This window comes from Pteropus medius, unplaced genomic scaffold (assembly GCF_902729225.1).
Source record: "Pteropus medius unplaced genomic scaffold, Ma_sr-lr_union100, whole genome shotgun sequence".
In the NCBI taxonomy this organism is placed as follows: domain Eukaryota; kingdom Metazoa; phylum Chordata; class Mammalia; order Chiroptera; family Pteropodidae; genus Pteropus; species Pteropus medius.
Genome location: NW_024347791.1, coordinates 18,355,544 through 18,376,559, shown reverse-complemented (window position 1 = coordinate 18,376,559; position 21,016 = coordinate 18,355,544). Strand labels below are relative to the sequence as shown.

Genomic DNA, 21,016 nt, shown 5'->3' with positions numbered 1-21,016 from the left:
GGGTGATAAAATATTTTGGTTTAAAATGATAAAGAATACAAACACAAATACAGCAGAAGAGTAATGGCAAATGATTCTCTTAATTTCTCTAATGGCAATGAAATCTGAAAGTAAAACAGATTCTCACATTGTTAACATTTTTTCCATGAATAAGAAAAAGGTGGCTATATTATTTTTAAAGTTCTTCCCAGTCTTTTGGGTAAATAAACAATAAAAGATAGTAGGTAACTGAAGCAGTTATTTGAATTACTGTCTCAAAAATTATAACCAGCTATCTATGTGCTACACAATTGAATACAGGCCAGATATTTTAACTGAAATAGATAAATTTTTTTTTTTTGGTTTGCTAATTTAATTAACATTTATATCTGAAAAATTGTATTCATTTTCGATGTTATATTTTCAGAAGGAACTCTTCTTTTTAGAGAAAGATATAAATTAAATCTAGTATCTTTCTTATCCTTAAAACACATCTGTAGGCCATCTATGTGATAAGCATTATCAACTACATGTTGCTGAAAGATGAAATCAGATTTTATAAACTGCCTTGAAAATTATGACATGTTGAGTTACTTGCTCTAGTGGTTACCTTAGCTCTCACAGTACTGAGTTGAATGGATCTTTATCTTGTCTGTTTGATGAGTAACTCCTTTACTTGAAACTCTCCTTGGTGTCCCCAGAATCACAAATCACAGGAGAGTTCTACATTTGGGAAGTGAGTTGGTGTTAGGGGCTAAAGGAAATTTCTCCATCGACTTCTGTTCTCTAGACCCCTTGTAGTGTGATTATGCTTATTTTACTCAAACCGATGCTTCTAATTCAATGCTTAGTTAGGGACAAAGGTAAAAATGTATGTCTCATAAAATATATAGAAATTACTTTGGTTTTTATTGGTTTTATAGCCCCAGGAATCATAAGAATACAAATAATGCATAATTACTTAAAAAGATAACATTTTTTTTGAAAAAGTTTTTGTATCTGACCTGAATACAGCAGGTCCTCGAATAACATGGCTTCATTGTAATGTTGAGATGCTGTAGGAACCTAACTCTTGTTTATTACAATTAGCCTATGGCAAAATTGTTTTTGTTGTATGTCACTTCATTTAAAGCCACAGAACCTATCAGTGACGTTAAGTGAGGACTTAACTGTAGTCCTGTCCAGTACAACCCCTGTTAATCAAAGAAGAGGTTCAGGCTGTAATAAAGAACAAAAAGCATTTATTTGAGCAAAAGAGTTGCAACCCAGGAAATACAGATTCAGGTAGCAACTTAAATTGTGCTCTAGAGTTTTTAATGGCAAAAACCCTGAAGTGTAATTCTTGGATGCGAATGAAGAATTGCTGGCTAGGTTAACAGGGATTGGTTAGTTCCAATAGCAAAGGAGGGTGGTGAAAACTACAAGGAGGAAGTAATATTCATTTTTGTCCACACAGCAGTTGTTCCAGGATGTTTATGAGTCAGCCTTGCACTGAGTTTAGCAGCAGGGTTGGCAACTTGATAGCAGCTCTGAGAACTGAGGCCCCACTTCCCTGTCTCCTGACTCATTTTAAGTGAATCTCTCATTTTCTCCATTATCACCCCTGATTAAGAAGCCCCCTTCTCACCTTTTTCACATGGCCATCTTTGATTTTTCTGTAAGTGGGGGATCCAAACTGTGTTCTCATTGGATGCCTCGCTGAATTTATAATACCCCAGTTTTCTGGCAGGGAGTAAAAGAATGCATGCTGTGTCATTTCCTCTTTTGAATCATTCCCTTTGGAGGTCTTGCTTAGAAATTGCTTACTATTAGTTTCAGCGGTGACACCACGTGAGCTTCTGGCCTGCAACATCCGTTAGGGTCTTTTGACCTTCATTCACAAAGAACCCTAGTTCAGTAATGATTTGACTTTTTTTTTCTTTTAAATGTTCATACCTTTAAATGTCCAAGTGTCAATTCCTACGTTTTCATAACTTCTGAATAATATCATAGAGAATACATGCCCAGTATGTCTCTGTGACCCCAATTTATTCCTCATAGTCTGTTCTGTTCTCATAGTTTACTGATGAAACATAAAATAATGCTATTACTTGATAGCTTGCTGCATTTAGAAATCTCAGATATATGGATGAACTAAGGTCCTAAGGAAAAGTTGCATAAACTGGAGTCATAAAAAAGCATACTGCTGAGACTGTTTTTGAAAATGTGTAGCTTAGAATAAAAGGGCTGATTTTGCCATGGCAGTGAAATTGCAGTAGGTCAGCTCCTGTAGCTTTGATTGCTGCTTAGAACTTCAGAATTCAGATGTTATGGAAATGCAGGAGCTATCATGTGTGCGTTTAAAAGAGATATGCTTTAAAAGAAAAAGAGTTCAGATCACTATGGAATATCTACTTGTACAAAATATAACATTCTTTTATTTATTTATTTATATTTTAAAATGGGCTTTCTGCAACATTGGCACACCAGAAATGGGAAAGGTATGGAAATTGCATAATTTAATTATAAAACGTTTTTACTTGCCAAGAATAGGAATAATTCTTATTAAACAGGACAGCTAAATATTATATTATATAATACCATAACTCACACAATAAACCAATTTCAACTTAAGAAATTAGTTTTGCATAAGCCCAGCTATTAGTATCAGCTGCCAGAGGACTGACATATTCTTTATTTTTATTCTCCCTCGTTGAGGTTTTACTGTAGTGGTATTTCTGTACATGAGTTCTTGAGAAAGTAGATAAAATATTGAAAGGCTGAACAACTTTATCTGAGAGGTTGGAGGATTGCAAAATTCCACCCTGACCTCAATAGAATGCTCAGAGAAGTCAACCACAATATTATGGGGGAACAGACACAATTCCTTCCATACCAAAGACAGACTACTGAAAATTCAAGAACTTCCCCTGCTGAAAAATACTTAGTGATGTTAGTCAAAAACAAACAAGCAGACTGTCTTTAATATTCCACTGCAGAATGGCTGCTTTTAAAAATGTATTATGTGCCCAGGAGAGGGGAATTATTCAGTGGTAATCTGACTCTTGATGGGGCTCTACCTGTTTAGCTCACCATTTCATTTAAAACAAGCTTTTAATTTGCTAGGGATTTTGTTGTTGTTGTTTGTTTTTGTTTTTTTAATACTATCTGGTGATATCACTATGGTAACCATGTCTTGGCAACCAACCATGAATGCTGCCGAAATAGTTCTTAAAAATCTAAGAGTAAAACAGTAGTAACAGTGAAACTGACTCGAACCTCCTCTGTAGAACCTCCAAACAGCTAGCTGGTTATGAAAAGATGGAAAATATGGAGAAATGAAGGGCATAACCTTGAGTGGAGCTGAAAGTAATAAGAAAAATCTAAACTGGGCTTTACAGTCACTTCTATAAGATGTAGGTAGGAAATGGTTTCAACATACAATATAAAAAGAGAATGAACATGAACATGTTTTGTGAGTTTCAACAAAATTATTTAATATCTTTTTCTTAAAAAAGAAAAAAATACTCAGAACAGTTAAAGCAAGAGAATTGTTATCAAAAATTCCAACAAGATTCAAGTTGCAGGAAGCACACATGAGGTAGTTTAAAAATGCAAACACACACATAACCACTTTTTAACCCAATTTAGGGCTTCTTCTTAATTGATGACTAAACAATAGTTCACTGAAGCAATATCAGAATTATAGTAGAGACTGTTGTGTGATTTTCAAAATAGCTGAGAATAACGTTTAATGATAGTATAGAACAGAAATATTATTTTTCCTTGTTAGGGGAAATAAAAATATGGGAATTAAAATATCAAACCAATTATTTTGATTTCTCTCATTTATTCATCATTCAATTACACAAGAATCAAGCCCGTTTTCTTTTGCAATTCACTTTTTCATAATGAAAAGAGTGATAATAGAATGAATTAACGTTAGTATTTATTTCAAGACCCTTGTCCTGAAATGAGTACACATTCAACTCAATCTTGTGTTCTTCTGTCACTTTCATTTGCAATATTGTAAAATTATTTTTAATTTCTATATGATCACCCTTTGTATCATCCACCCTTATACAAAGATTAAAATATTATTTCCTAAGTGGATTAAAGGGATCAAATATATGGTAGCTGAAGGAAACTGGACTTTGGGTGGTAATCACACAATGGAATATATAGATGTCAAATTATAATGTACACCTGAAAATCATATAATTGTATTAACCAATGTTACCCCAATAAACTTAATAAATAAATAAATAAATAAACTTAAAAAATATTATTTCCTAAGGCAAGAACATCTACCAGTATATTTTGTGCATGTTTTCAACTATAGGGATAAGGTGCTAATCCTCTAGATAGGGGTCAGTTATCTAGAGAATGCAATTAGTCAGAGCATCTTGTTCGCTGAGATTTTGGTGTATAATAAGGTGTTTCATATATGAAAATGAAATTAGTGATCCTCAATGATAATGGATTATGTTGAGGTGCCCAAACAAAGCAACTATGTCCTCAGAGCAAAATGACATGTGAATCAAATCCATAAACATAGCTTTATTAGATTAGTATTCTATCCAACAGATAATTATGTGTATTGCAAATTCTGAAAAAAAGTATCATCCTTATAGGAAGTGAGTAAAAAAGAATAGCTACTTTTATTATTCTCTTTAGTAACATTTAGAATTTATATATGACATGGTTATACAGAAATCAAACGAACAAGTACTTTAAACAATAACAGCAATAAAAAGAACATATTCAATATTACTGAAATCCTTTTTATCAAAGTGAAGTGTTCTTAGATCTATAAGATTAACTGTCATCATAGCTGGTGTGTGACTTAAATCATTTAAGTTTTTGGAAATAATTTTAGTTAGGAGAGTTCACTTCGGCTTATTGCAAACACAACTACAGGAGCTAAATAGAGCATTTATTTCAGCTTAGGATATATCAATTTATTAGCCTAGAAATTCTGTCAAACCTCCTGACTAATCAAGAATATGAACGAGTTGGTGTGAATTCAGCCTTTTGGAACTTTCCACCTCTATTTTCAATTTTAGTTTTAGACTGTTCTGTTGCTTAATTTCCATCATGATTAATTAATTTATAAATAATTTATACCCCATCTTCTCCCAAGAAAGGATTTAAGGAGGCTGCATTTAACTAGAAAACTACCATAAATATATAATGAGGTGGATTTCAGTGTTCCTTCTTTGGCGATGGGAAGGTCACTTTTTGCCTAGGAAAGAAGTATAACCCAGCCTTCTCTGCCAGGACCCCTCTTCCTCCCACTCCACTTTGGGAGTGGAGGGTGATGGTCTTTATTATAGTCATTGGGGACATAAATTAGGTTCAAATATTTTTTCTTCCACATACTAGCATTGATTTGGGGCAAGGTACTTAATCTTTAGGTACCTATGTTCTAGCTTTAAAACAGGGATAATAATTATAGTTCTCTCATAGAGTCGTCTAGAGGATTAAACGAATTATTACAGATAGAATCATAGAAGAATTCCTGGCTGGTAGTAAGCATGACTCCACTGCTAGCTACAGTTATCACATGCCCTTCTGTTCTCAATTAAGATGCCATTTCCTCAAAAATGACTGTGATTAAATTTTTTTGGGTGGTTTGTATTTGCTTTGTAGTACGATTTACTGATAATTAAGTAGAAATGAGTATTTAATGTAATATATTCACCAGTTTTGGCTGTGTCAGTAGAAAACTTTCTAGTGTGCTATAGGTTTTTCCCTTTACAGCCAATGAAAATGGTTTAAAAGTGCCAACTGACTGTTCATACATTTCTCTTTTTTAAATTAGATTCATTGAGGTGACATTGGTTAATAAATTATATAGGTTTCAAGTGTATATATACTTCTAAATACCTAAAAATTTGACAGATTTTTTTTTTAAAGGAGCAGTTTATAAGTCAGTTTATTAGGAAGGTATTTGCTATGTACACAGATGCCATTTCTCAAACCAAATTATCCTTTGAGCATTTTCATTATATTCATTTTGAGTCTGTATTTATATCTACCTAATATATTTGTAATTTGCTACTAAATGTTTGGGTTTCTAAATGAGAGTCTTTACCAGATGCTACAATCTCTATTTTCTCAAATGGGTAAACATATTCTACACGGTACTGAATACTCAAGAAAAAAGATGGTGGCCTTAGCATTTTACATAATGGTAAATAATCAGACATTATTTTTGTGTTAAAAGAAAAATAAGCATTCCTCAGAATACAAAAGAAAATTGATTAATTTTCGAGGTGAAATATGAGCCCTCAATGTAATTTTGCACCAAAGCAGGCTGCTTTTAGTTATGCCCCAGAGGAAAGCATTTCCTTGTCTCTGCTGCCAAGGATGCTTTACTGGACAGAGTTGAGAAGCACTGCTTGTGTATGGAATTTTTTATCCAACTTTGATTTGAATATTTCCTTAATTGTTTTCATTTTGGTGGTAATGACACTATATTTTTAAAACTGGAGTCCTTCAGGGATCTATTACTATAATATCACAAAAATGGGAGTTTCTTTTACAAAGAGGAATTGAAAATTTCTATTCTGTACCTTTCGGTGTTTGATAGGAGAAACTGGATGACACAATTGATCACTGTATTCATTACTCTATCACTAGATGGTACTGTGAGAGGATACAGAACTACACTCACTCTTCTCCATTTTATTACGTGATTCTGTCCTTATGGTTCATATCACCTATCACTTTTTTAATCTGTATTCATTTATTCACTTTTTTCATTTATTCATCAAACAACTTTTGAGTTTCTACTATGTATGACTGGCATTATGCTAGATGCTGGGGATTACGACAAGGTAAATAAGACAGTTCCTCTTCTTAAGGACATTATGTCTAGTAGATGATGGCTATAGGGGGTTTTGAAATCTCTCATTCATTTCAGACATATTTAGTGAGCACTGATATGTGTTAGGCACCCAGCAGTACTACAGTGAACAAGAAGCAGTAGAGTGTTTAAGAGCAGAGTCTCAGCAACCAGACAGAAAGGGATGAGATTGCATTGCGGGGCTTCATGGGAGCCCTTTAACCTCCTTGTGTTTCTCTTTCCTCAGATGTAAAATTGGGATGATGCAAAATTTACTCATGTTATGGAATTCTTAGGAAGATTATATGAGTTAGTATATATAACTTTTAGCCCCTACTGTTATTCCTCACGCTTTACTCACTCCTCAAATCTATTTTCTCACCCATCTGTCCTTTTCATTTCCTTAGACCAAGCAGTCTCGGTAATTAATCATTAACTTGAATATCGTTAAAAATATTGCCTTAAAGAACAGAGTGGAAAAAAATACAGCTCTATCATTTTTTGTTGTTGTTGTCGTTCTTTTCCTTTAGTCATGGAATAAAGCCATCGAAAATTACATTCTTCAAGGGACTTACCCAGGTAAGACGTTTGATTTGAGGGCAAGACAACCCCAATCAGAAGTTATGTTTTGCAGGAGCCTCTTCCACTTTGAGACTCTGAAATTCTGAAATGTCTCCTGTCTGCCTCCATTACCAGAGCCATATGCTTGTGCCATGAGTGGGCATTCATCAGGGGTTCACACAATTGTCAACAACCTGCAGGGCACCTTGGCAGCAGAGCAGCAAATGCTGCTACTTAAGTCTTTTATACTGCCTTGTAAAAGTGCTTCACCAGTATGATTTAACTTTGCCAAGAAATAGGTGTAGCGAGAACTCAGTGGAGACCCATTCTTTGGCAATATTTGCATTTTATAGGACGTATACATATAAATTTCCCACTTCTATAGTAATATGGCTTTAATCTTAATGAATGCCATTTTGGCTGTTCTTTTCAGAGAGTGGAATTAACATTCACATGTGAACCCAAAATATTAAAGTGTTATTAGTCTCTTGAGGATTTTGCTTCTGGCTATGCAGTTTTAGAGATTTCATCATAGTTTAGATGTAGCAAAATACCACCATTTCTGCTTGTTAGAATGAAACTCTCCAAGGTTTCTACTTCAGGCCAGGGTTTGATTTTTCAAAGCAGAAAAAAAATGTTTTTCTTGGACCCTGAGTATAACTCAATATCAAAAATCAATTGAAAAGCCAGCAAAAATTGGTCATTCGAAAGCTTTTTTGGTAACAGTTATATTGTCATTATCAACAAATTTCTTAGTTAAACTGCTTAGGTTATTAATATGGTTCTGTGCAATTTTAGAAATTTCATTTATTTATTTAGTGAGACTCCTTGCTTGGTTCCACAGAGTTTAAATTGACAGGCGGGATTTTGTGCTGGTTTTCTACTACTTTTTGTTTCAGAGAATGCAAAGATGAAAACTTGTTGAGAATGTTATTTAATTTCTAGCCTTTGCTGCCTGTCTTTTCATTCAAATATGGAGCCCTTCCTTTTCAGTTATTCCCCAGGACATGATCATTTTACCTTACATAGAGATTCTTAGTTATTAGATAAAAATTTGAATACTATCCCAGGTTTGTTTTATATAGTAATCAGTACAGAGGGTGTGAAACCTTTAACTTTTGTAAGTGTAACTTCACTGAGCACACGTACACACATCTGCCTTTAACATGTAAAATTTATTCTATAGAATCTAGGTTTTCATCCTGCATATTTTTCTACTTAAATCTAAAATGTAATTTTCCAAATCCTAAGGTGATATTCTATCATAACAAAGATAGCCTTCTCACTAAAAGAATATTTCTTGAGGGCTTTATTTGACCATACACTTATCTTTTTAAATCCTTCCAGTGGCAAAGTAGGTATTGTTATCCTGGTGCAACTGACGAGGTAACTGAAGGTCTGAAACGTGGTCAGTGTTACTGCTTTTAAGTGGGAAAGCCAGCATTGATTCAGCCACGGCCAGCTCTGAGGGCAGCACTCTTCAGTGTGGTCCTTGGATAGCCCCCTCAGTGTCTCTGGGAGTGTATTAAAATGTGGAATCCTGGGCCCCAGGACTATGGGATCCAAATCTGCATTTTAATATAATTAGGTGACTTGTATCCACATTAAAATTTGTGAAGAGTTGTGTGGCTCTTAAAAAAGTTTCAGGCAGTTAAATACAAGACACTGAAAAAAATTCCACTTGAGATGCTTTTCATCTGTGGGCCTTTATGATTTTTACCTAATAACAAGTTAGATTTTATTTCATTATCCTTCAGCTATTATGTTTTCACATCTAGCTTTAAGTTAGTCTAACAAGGGTTATGTGTTGTGCTCTGTGACCTTTTTTTAGTGATCTGTTTTAGTAGTATTATTGTTCATGAAAACAGCTTTGTGGTTATAAAACAAGAAAAATTGATTCTGTCCTAATTGCTTGATCCTTCCATGTATCCAGGTAATCTTCTTTGTCATATTCCCCTCCAGACTTATCTTTGCTTGTTTAATTCTTTAAAAAAGTTGACTTTTTCTTTGTCTAGTTTTTCAAAACATCAGATGTAACTTGCAGTGGTAAGACCCACTTAGTAAAACAGGCAAGGTAAAAAGAAAAAAATTATAGAAACAAGTTTAAGAAGGTGAAATGTACTTATATAATGCATATGAAGTGAATTAGTTGCCGCAGTTGAAAAGAGAATTTAATTCTCATCTTCTGAGCAGTGAAGTCGAACAGAGAAACATAAGAGGCTTTGGAGTTCTCAAATTAAGATGAATAGAATCATTCATGTTCGTATGGACAGAAACACGTTTTTCTGAAATTAAATACTAAGAGGTATATATTAGATGTCTTTGTGTAAAAGTTCATAGGACCACATAACGTATAATATCATATTTTTGCAAAAGAAAATGAAAAGCATAAAAAACATACCTACCTTACATTAATCTTCAATAAATGCTAAGGTCATGAATTTTAGATTTCGTGAAATGATTTTTTTGAGGAAATGAAAATGTGATGGTAGTATATTGTTCCCTGATGATCAAACAACTGAATACAGTGACAAGAGCTTGAGAGCCTTATCTAAATATGCAATTCAATACTTCCCTTGGACTGAGCCTCCCTCTTACATTAGGTATATTTGAAGTGGGTTTTTTGGCAAATGCTAGGTCTCAGTAAGTTTGAATTTTCAGATGAGTGTATAAAGTAATGTTCTGCTGTTGGTTTAAGGAGGCTTAGAATACCAGGCATGTTCACAGGGATGTTGACATCTCATTTTGAAACGCATTTTTCTCTTCTTAAAAAGTAGAAACTCTCACTGCTGCAAACTTCTGATAGGATAATGGAGAATATTTTTTTTTGAGAGCATACAGGTTAGTCTTAAACCCTGTGACAAAAGAAGCAAATCTCAAATATCTTTCCCAGAATTGTTATGGATGATTATTATTAAAGACCATGGCTACATGGTAATATACATATTTTGGAGAAAGCAGATTTTCTTTTTTTTTTTTTTGAAATTCAATTCTTTATTAGGGAAATTAGGTTTTGGTTAGAACTTTTTAGAATAGTGTTTGCAAACATTTAACATGGGGGTGGGGATAGGGAAGAGCAACCAAGGACAACACAACACATACCATCCTTCCTCAGCTTCTGAGGGCCTAGAAGAGAACTCTAGATAGAGGTTTCCAATTGAATCTTGGCTGGCTCTTGCTCCCGGGCCCCGAAATGCACATTTTTTAATACAAAAATCCAGTCAACCATATAGAAGGTCATTCAACAGTAAGTGGTTTTGAGGCCTGGTTTGGTTCAAGTTACTTTGTTAAGTAGTGGGATAATTATTGTATGAAGCATGGTCTCAGATCAAGGGTATTACAGAGTGGTAAGGGAATAAAACTCTCTTAACTATTATTTAAGTAGAAATAATGGTATATACATTTATATTTTGAATAAGGACACAGCCCTAAAAAAACTGGTTGATATTTTACCCCAAATCACTTGCTAAAAATGTAGAAAAGTAATTCATGTGCGTATCAAAATCTATTGTAAACAAAACCCTCAGGTGATTCAGACGTATGAATCTTTGGTGGACACTTTGAGAAATAATGGATGAGAATGGTAACCTCATATTTAATGGATTAACTGGTCATTTTGGCTGCGTGGAGACCCAGTTAAAGTGTAATGACTAAGGTCATCTGTAAAGACTGATCTTAATAGTTATCTTACAACTTTACTTGAAGCAAGTTATCCCTGTTAATTTCCGGGCATGAAATGTAATGATCTGTTTTATTATTGTTAATTTATGCTCAAGCTTCCTTTTGCTCTTCTCTTTTAACCAACATAACAATTAGACAGGCTAACTATTTGCCTCAGGGAAATGCTGTAATGGGACTAATTAAATATTTAATATTTTAAAGAACTTAAACAACCTTGTAAGTCATACTTTAAGAAGGGATAAAATCATGATGTTCTCTTTAGTAGGAAGAATGTTAATGAAGCACTGGGATCATGCATCCCTTTAATGCCCATGTGCTGAATCTGTCGGGAGGCAGAATAGCATAATGGTTAAATTAATGGCTCTGGCTCATGGCAGTTCGTCTACTTCCTCGCTGTGAGGCCTAGAGCAAATTTCTTAGCCTTTCTCAGCCAATTTTTCTTTTGTCACCTATAGAGTAAGGATAAGAATACCACATACCTTTCTGGAATGTTATGATGACATATAATATATGTGTCCAATAAAGTGGTTTTTATTAATATGAACTAACACCATAGACTACAGATGTTACCAAATCTGAGACTTGTAGATTTTTCTTTTTAAACTAGAAACGTAGCTAGGATTTTGGAAATAGATATGTACTTTTAGAACTAATATTAAATCTGGAAAGGAAGAAGAGTGACAGGAGGAAGAAAAGGCGGAGAAGGTGTAGGAGAAAATACCTATAAACGCAACCCCACAAAAGGCCTAAAGACAAAGAGAAAGAAACTTCTGTGCAGAGGATGGAGATTAATTGTAGGTATTTACAGTCAGTGTAAAAATGACCTCACTAATGTGGGCAGATCTCGGAATCATCAAATGGAGTATCGAGATCATATAGGGAATGTTTCATTTTCTAGGTCAGAGGTTAGTGAATAAATTAGAACATAGTCAGCATTTTTTTAAATTAGCATCTTATTTTTTCAAAGTTATTCAGAAAAATGAACTAACAAAGAATTAGAGAAGTTTCCCTTTTGGAAACTAAATCAGAATTAGTTCAATAAACATTTAAAATACATAAACAGGTATATCTGAAAAAATTTTTTGAAAGCTTATCCTCCTATTTGTTTTTAAAAGTGTTTTCTTTACAACTAAAGATATTTTGTAAACTCTTTAAAGGAGAGTTTAAATGTAAAATTTACCCACACAGTATTTTTTTTTTTTGATGATATGAATTGCAAATTTTATAGAGGTCCAAATCTTGTGATTGCCCTGTGCATTTCAAGTCCATCAGCCTTATAATTAGCTTCATATTTTACAGGAAAAGGAAACAGTGTTCCTAACTCCATTCATTCAGCAAATATTTATGATGGGTACTGTGTGCTAGCCCTTTAGAAAAGAGAATGGGGTTTAAATTTTATCAGCAATTATGTGTTTTTCTTGTTTTATTCATATACTATACTAAATATTCTTGGTTAATTTTTGAAAATTTATTAGCTATGTACTGGTTTTATGAGGACTTACCGGAAAATCAGGGTGAGGTTCCAGTTTTCTTTCATACAGGACAAGTATAGTTGATCCACATTATTCATGGATTCTATTTTTGTGATTTCCCTATTCACTAGAATTTATTTGCAACTCTAAAAGATACTCGTAACATTTTTGAGATTATTCACAGACATGCGGGTGAAATTTTGAGTTGGTCCAGATACGTGTTCTCAGCTCAGGTCAAACAAAGCCAGCACTCTGCCTTCTTGATTTAGCTCTAGTGCTGTAAGCATACATCTTTTACCTGGTCTATGTAGTGCCATGTGTTTTGCCTTTTTGTGCTTTTCGTTGGTGATTTAAAATGGCCTCCGAGCATGGTGCTGAAGTGCTGTCTCGTGTTCTCATGCACAAGAAGGCTGTAATGTGCCTTATGGAGAAAATATGTGTGGTAAACTTCATTTAAGCCATTAATTTCTACACAAATTAACAGTATACATTTAAAAAGGCATCTTTAAACTGAAACACACATAAAACAAAGTTATGTATTGATTGGCAGGTGAAAATCTCATGATCAGAGACTTGTAGGAATCTAACCTTCCCTTTTCCCTAGGAGCACTCAGTGTTCACAGTGACTTTGTACTGCAAATAAAGAAAAACAATTGTTGCATTTTTGTTTGCATTTTTGAGGAGTTTGCTAAATGCCTGCTCACTAAATTGTCTTTTTCCTTTTTCTTTTTTTTTTTTTTTTTTTTTTATGCCTGCAGCACCCAGGCTTCTTAGGTGGTCTCCCATCCAAGTACTAACCAGGCCTGACCCTCCTTAGCCTCTGAGATCAGACAAGATTGGGCTTGTTCAAGGTGGCATGGCTGTAGACTAAATTGTCCTTTTTAATGTATGCCAAGACACATGATTCTGACTCATAAGCAACTAGTTAGTAAATACAGATAGGTGGGTGGAAAAGGAAAATTATAAATAATGTTCAACTGTAATTTCTGTTTCTTCCCTTATGAACTTAAAAAAATTAAAACTGCTACTAATACACAACAAAATGAACCTAGAGAGATTTGAAGTCTAGAAAAAAATTTGTAATGTGATGGAATCCTCTTTGTGGGAAGAGATTTATCTGTCCTGCTTGTCACTGTCACCTGTGCCTAGCACAGTTTCTGACCCATAAGGAGTGCTCAAGGTATGTTTTATAAAATGAATTGCATTGAATCAGACATAAATTGACACTACAAGTAGTTTTGACTGTGATTTGACAGTGATACGAATGAAAATGTAAGTCGAAGAAGTATAAGGATCATTTTACCTGGTGGTAAAGAGAGGTCAGGAGACAGTGTCTCCCCCTTTGTTGTAGGGTTAGCTAGGAAAACCACCCCTGTCACTGGGCCTGAGCAATGACAGCATGTGTCAGCTGTACTTCACCTGTGTTGTCTGTGTGATCTGGGTCAAGAAACCCTGCTTCTTTGGGTCTTGGCTTCCAATTATTAACTTGATAATCAGCTTGATTATAAGATAACAGAAAGTATCATTTACCAAATTTCATAAATATATATGAGACCTGAGAATATATGTAAATATAAATTCTAGGGACTAGACTGGGAATAGAAAGGAGAAACACAATATAAATCAAGCTGAATTTATTTCTATGAATTAAGTGAGGAATTTTGAGCAGCTTGGAGTCATCTAATGAGTTTGCTGGTGGGTTGATTTAGACCTGTGTGGTCTGCATTGAATTAAGCTAATGGCCAAAATTCTTTGGCAAAATGTAGTGAAAAGAATCCAAAGTCTTGGAAAAATAGGAGTGTTGGAGTTGATTTATCAATAGCACATGCTTACCTCCCACACTATGACCTCCAAATAGCCAGTTATTTTCAGTGATTTAATAACAACTTTTGGAATAAGAAAAAAAAAAAAGGAAGAAATCAGAGAGAAAGAGAAACACTAGAGCCATAGAGGTAATTTTTTCCCTCCACTGGTATATTACAACCAGAGTTTGAATCTAGATCATGTAAACAATCAACAATCTAAAGATTTTAAAAGACATCACTTTGGCCAGCTGCAGTCATGCCAGGCATTCCAGTAAACTGCTGACATCCGTGTTTGGGATTATGATCTTTTTAAAGCACCTCTAGGATTACAATAAGGCATAACAGAAGGTACCCGGGATTTCTTGGTGTTTTTTTGTAGTTAACTTACGGTTTCATTTTTTTTTCTTAATGGAATTATGTCTTCTTAGCCATTAAGTATCTCTCGAAAGTGAGCTGGAAACTTTTGCTAAATAGATGTTCAATGTTTGTGACAGACCTTCACCACATAGAAACTAAACATACCAACAACTCCTAGCTTTAAAATAACTTGCACAATTACTTTTTTCCCCAAAGCTTTATACTAGTGTAATATTTTTGAAAGTGTTTTAAGATTTTAAGGAAAAAGAGATGCAGGTCCAAGAAAAATTCAGTCATACAATCAAAAAAAAAACAAAAAAAAACCAAAAAACCTTTAACAAAAACCAACCTCAATTGAGGTGATAATTGGATGAACAGATACTGTAGATGCCTGGCAGTGACAATTATTTTTCTGAATATATGCATTTAATTTTTCTATATTAAAATAAAAAATATTCTAGATATCAGAAATTATAAAATGTACATCCTATAGTTTGAGAAATGGCAAGCATAAAATGTATCATTATCTTATTTAGTCATCATAACAAATCTCTCTCTTTAAAATTAGGAAGTGAGTCTAAGGCTAAAAGAGGTGAAAGCTAATACATAGTGAGGCTGTGTTTCTAATGATCTAATGCCCAAGTTTGGCAACTACTTTTTGTATACTTTTCTTAGCTACAAACTAAAGAAATGGACTTGGTGATCTTTTCTTGCTCATAAGTACTATGTTTTTTCACTCATATTCAATTTTGTTATTATTCAATATATGTACAAATGTTATAACATTTCTATAACCACTTTGTAATTCTCTTTTGTATTGTGTTCTTTATAACCTTATTTAAAAACAAAAACCAAAAAACCTGAGTTATAGTCTTATATTTTCTAATTTATTTGAAAAAAATATATCTAAAAATAAGTCTGAATTTCAGAATAAAATTTTTTCAGCCCCTGGTATGATCTTTATTTCCTATAAATTTGTTAAACAATGAAGAAAGAATCATCACATGTTAAAGGGCTTCAGCGTAGTAGCAGAACATTATAGTCGCAGAATGGGCAGATGTGGTTTGACTCTCAACATCTGTTTGAATCTCCTTTGTAATGTGCTTTCCTGTGCTGCTGCGCTGGAAGGCTAAACACTTCATTTCCCAGACACCCTTGCCACTGGTGATCCTCATGTAGTGTAACTTCTGCCAATCAGGAGCACCTGCAGGAGGCTTGAATTTGGAAATGTAACACCCATTTGCTGGTGGGGACCTATTAGGCTGGGTGGGCTCCAGAGGCCATAGTCCTGGTGACAGCTTTCTGTTCCCTAGATTATGGATAATTATGGTGTGATTCTGGGCAAAACTTCCTGGTTACAGCACTGGTAAAAGATTCTTGGGTAGGGAAATTCTGTGGCTGTTTTTTGGGAGTCCTGCTCCTCAGACCCTTCCAACAATATTATAAGGATCTAATTCCCAGCATTAGATTCATTCCTAGATCTAATGGTGCTAGAATGGTTTTTGTTATCTGTATTTGAGTCCTAAGATGACTTTTCCCACCTCTGACTTTTAAAATGTTTTCTCCACTTTTGTAATTAGAAGAAGAGTAATTAGTTGGAATAATTAGTTATTTTTTTTTCTCAAATAGGAGTCATGTACTAAAATAATAGAAATTTCTCTTTCTTTCTGGATCTACTCAAGATAGGAGCAAATAAATTATCTTCCCTAGGAAACAATCTTAACATAAACAAAAATCTAGGATATTGAAGGTCCTAAAGTTTAATTTCCTAAATACTTTTTCTTTTCCTAAAACCTGTGATTTGTGTACTTATGTCTGGGCTAAACTAATTTCATAAGACCTGCAGTAGGTTAGTAAAGATAAACCAAAGACTTCCATTCTCCATTAAGTTATTTACATTAACTTACCGAAGAAATAGAGTAAAATATTTTAACTTCTTTAATGGGCTCAGGAATTGTCTGGGCAACTTGAAGTGATTTAAAAATTATTATTTAGCATATTATTGTGGAATTTGACAGGTTTGTACTTGTCTAACATTGTAAGGAAATATTTATGCTATTATTCCTACATGTCACATATAAAACTATTTTAATCTACTTCTTTTAATATTTGAATGACTGAACTAAAGTATACAGGGTAACCATGAGAGACTTAATTATTTTGATGGCATTTAGTGTCTCGTTATTGTTAGACTCAAACCTTTTTGTTATCTTAGTGTCAAAAATGACAAAAACTTTTACTTAAATTTATTGAAATATTGAGAATTACAGCATTGAGTCAATTGGAAATTGGCCTCTACCTCCATCATTATACTTCAACACATCAATTACTAGGAAAAAGTCAGCATCGTTTTAAATGTCTCTGTTAACATTTAGCAACGAGCATCTGTAGTCTTATTGTGTCTTCACCATAAATGACCCCCTTGCAGCACCTAAGACATTGCTTTACACAGACTCAAAGTTGAGTAGTTGTCCTATAAAAGATATTCAAATAAAGCACCCAGCAGATGTCAATTAAATAAGAAAAATTCAATAATGAGTTGATTACAGATCATAGCTTCTAAGCAGTTCAGTTTGTTTTCAGTTATACATTTCTTTTCAAATCTCTAAAATTACTTTTTCTTTAGTTATAGGTAATCAAAGGTGAGGAAATCTTTATAATCTGCAGAGTAATGTGAGTTGTGGAGATGCTGCACTTTTTTCCTTCCAGTCTGTCCTCAATGATCAGGAGTCTTCTATTTCATATGTTATGTTTATATACTGTCTATCCTAGACTTTCTCGAACTCTTTTGGTCACTTAAAAGTTTTTTTTTCCACTGACTAATGGACATTTCTTATCAGGACATCCAAACAGAAGCCACGTGGACTCCCGCTTTTGCTCTTTTCACTTCGCTCCCTCAGTCTCTGCAGAGGCCTGTTGTTAACTCATGCGCACTTGTCGTCGTTGTTTAAACGTGGTCCATATACTATGCTACTGGTAACATTTAATCAAGCTTGTATATTCCCCTATTGGGCATATAGAATGTCTACAATTTTTCACTGCTATGTATAGTTATAAAAAGTCTTAATTTTTCTTTCAGGTACATTCTTCTGTCATGTTCCCCAAAGTGGAATCAACACCCAATCGGCAGGAATGATTTCTTCTACTCATTCATTTTATTGAAATATTTATACATTTCTTGATATACATCAGAAAGTATACTATCTGCTGGACATATGATGGTGATTATTAAAAAATAAAAAAAATATGGTTTTTGTCCTTAGTTTTATGTGTCTTGTCACAGATTGCTCTCTGGAAAGAGTGAACAATTTGCAGAACCCCCAAACTTTCTTATTTTCTCTAATCTTTGCAATGTTGGTTTTTAAATTTTGTTTCCTTTTTGCTAGTTTAGTAATTGTGTGATGGCACCTTAAAGGTATTTTGATTTGCTTTTGTTTAGTTGCAAGTGAAGATGTGCATGTCTTCAAAAATCATCAATTTATTCATCTTTTCTCTTTTTATTTTAATAGAGTAATTGGTAAATTATTTCCGCTTCTATTAAATAAAAAATCCTGTTTTTCTGTTTTCCTGAAATACTATTTTGAGTTCTGAATAGACAGTAATCAGACACAGTAGAAGAATGAAATTTCAAAATTCAAATAAATACTCTCATTGGAATAGAACATAGAATGAATTTCAAGATCATCAGTCATAACACAGTTGGCTTAAATGATTAAAAAAACCCATGAGATCAAATAGCTTATCCGTAAATATATTAACACTAATTTTACAACAATATAGCTAGAAGAAAAAGAGTATAATATAATTAATGAGTCCTTTATGAAGCAAAGCTAAATTAAACTCATTTTTATTTACTAAAAAATCTCAAAGCAAAAATTATCAAATCATCATTGGATAGGTTTTCTCTTCAGGAGCCTACAGACATCGTGAATTAAAAGCCCTCTTGGTCTGAAAGTAATTGCAACTTGTTTCCTGATGCACTAGCAACAGTTTCACTGTCACAGCGCTCACATAACCACCAAGCAACTTCAAACTATTGGATCAGCAGAGATAGCCCAACTTTAGAGCATGTCTGCCCTGGCTAGCTTTATATAAGTCAGTGCCTTTTCTTCCTACAGCTCCCAAGTCTTCCTTAGGCTTCCTCTCCATCAGAGTTCTGGACCCTTAGACTTCATCTTTATGAGAAGTCAGTAGATTCTGACATATTCTAAGGGAATCCAGTAGATTCTGACTTGTATTCTAAGGGAAAATACTGACTATGGAAATCTTTTGGGGGAGCAAAACAGCACACAAAAACAAGCAACAACAATAACAAAACTCATAATACTCAAACCATAACAAGTTTTATCTGTTGGGGTTTTTAAAATACTTTAAAAATAGGCAAAGTGGTATTTGAGAAGATTCCTTCATTTTTTCCTCAGTTTCTCTCCCTGCCAACTTTCGGATTTCCTCATTCACTCTCTTGCTCCCCAGGATACACACACACACATATACATACACATCACAGTCGATATGATGGGGCTGAAATAAAATCTTCAAAAAGTTCTTAGGTTGAGCCACATGAAATTACTGCTATTTGGTCATTATTTAATCTAATACAAGGCTAACTGTATATCTTCTGATACATGAAGTAACTGTATATCTTCTGATTTATGAAGTAATAAACTTCATAAGTATATAAATGCTAATGGGGAGCAGCAAAGCAAGGTGATAAAGTGAAACAAAAACTATTGTCTGTCACACCCAGGTAGCATGAAACACACAAAAAGCCAAATAAATCAAAATATGTTATAAAGCAGACTTTTTCAGTTGTATGCTGTACATGAATAGAAGCAATATATGTTTTTTCAGGTTACTAGAATATTGGGGCTTCAGAGTAAAGAATAGGTCCTTTTGTTCGGTTTACTCATTTGTTATTTTAGAGGTATTTATTGAGTGATGGCTGTTAGGCCCAGAATTCTGCTAGGATTTGTGAGAAATACAGAAGATGTCACGATTTCTCTCGGCCCACATGACAGAAATCATGGAATACTATGAGAACAATTCCAAGGCAAGCTCTGATGGTAAAGAGCAAGCTGAGTTCCTAGGTGCAGGAGGAATTCAAAATAAGAGAAAAGTCACCATAAGCACAGATGATCAGGCCTGGAAAGACTTTCTTGGGGATGGCTTCCAGGGAAAGAAGAGTTTTAAGCAGGGAATCTATTTAAACACATGTTAGGAATTGGATTAGAAAAGGTAACATATGTTTAGGATTGTCAAAACAGGCTAGTATACCCTTTAGTTAGTACAGTGATGTTTCCCTTTGCTGTACAGTAGCCTAGTACTTTTAACTGATTCCATGATGCTTCCCTACATGGCTGATTTATGACTTTGGAAGAGTTTAGCTATCTTGAAAACCTGCCTTATTGAATTCTACTTTATTACATAATTGATCTGCTTAGCAGTGTCAATAACTTTGTTTTTGTGGATAAAATAAAAGACAAAAGATGTTAATTATATTTCCAGGACTCATGCTAGATTTTTCAGAAGGTATAGGAAAAAAAAAAAACCCTGAAATTTATCTAAGAAACCATTAATATTTTCTTGACACACCCAATATTCATGTTTCCCACCAAAAGGAGATTGTTTTTTCTAATCTCAACTATTCAGGAGAGAAATGTTATGGTCTAGGCATTTAACTATTGGTTAAGAGACAAGTAAACACAGAATATAATAAAAAACTGTAATCAAGAAGATTTTTAGGGCTGTGTTTTACATTGAGTGAATACAAATCTGATGAAGCAAGGTTTCTCTTCCTTAGACTTTTAAAAAAATGAATAATAGGACTTCCTTATAGTTTGCCATGAATACAAATTATATACAAATGTTAGGAGAAAGACAAGTATGTCATTCAAATTTTAGTATCATCTTTTAAAGTATATGACTTGCCAGAATAGGACAGAACAAACTACTTAATTGACGGTTCCAGAAAATGGGCATACTATCGTTTTCTGACCAATGATTTACATTCAGCTGGAGATGAAAATTCCTGAATTTGAAATCCATGCGTCATTCCTCTATTTATACTTTTGGGTGTGGGGCAGTCTCAATTGTCCCTGTCTTTAGCAGAGTACACTCTAAACCTTGAAACATCTGATAGTTTAGTGAGGCTTATTAACATTTCTAGACCTAGCTAAAAAACCCAATGTATTACATTAGTTGACACTTTAGATGCTCTTTTCTGTCCCTCTCAAAGTGTTTCATACATATAAATATACCCTTCCAAATTGCAAGTCTTCTGGGGCAGAGACTGTGTCTTATATGTCTCTTCACGTCCCTTCTTCCCTTGCCCA

General features: G+C 34.0%; 1 long non-coding RNA gene across 1 annotated transcript in view; it reads left to right on the top strand.

The window, feature by feature from the left end:
• Positions 1–18,050, top strand: part of LOC120615070 (uncharacterized) — a 113,319-nt gene extending 95,269 nt beyond the window's left edge. The window contains exon 5 of the long non-coding RNA XR_005656192.1: positions 17,764–18,050. This is a non-coding gene — a long non-coding RNA (uncharacterized LOC120615070). The remainder of the gene's footprint in view (positions 1–17,763) is intronic.
• Positions 18,051–21,016: the final 2,966 nt, after the last annotated feature.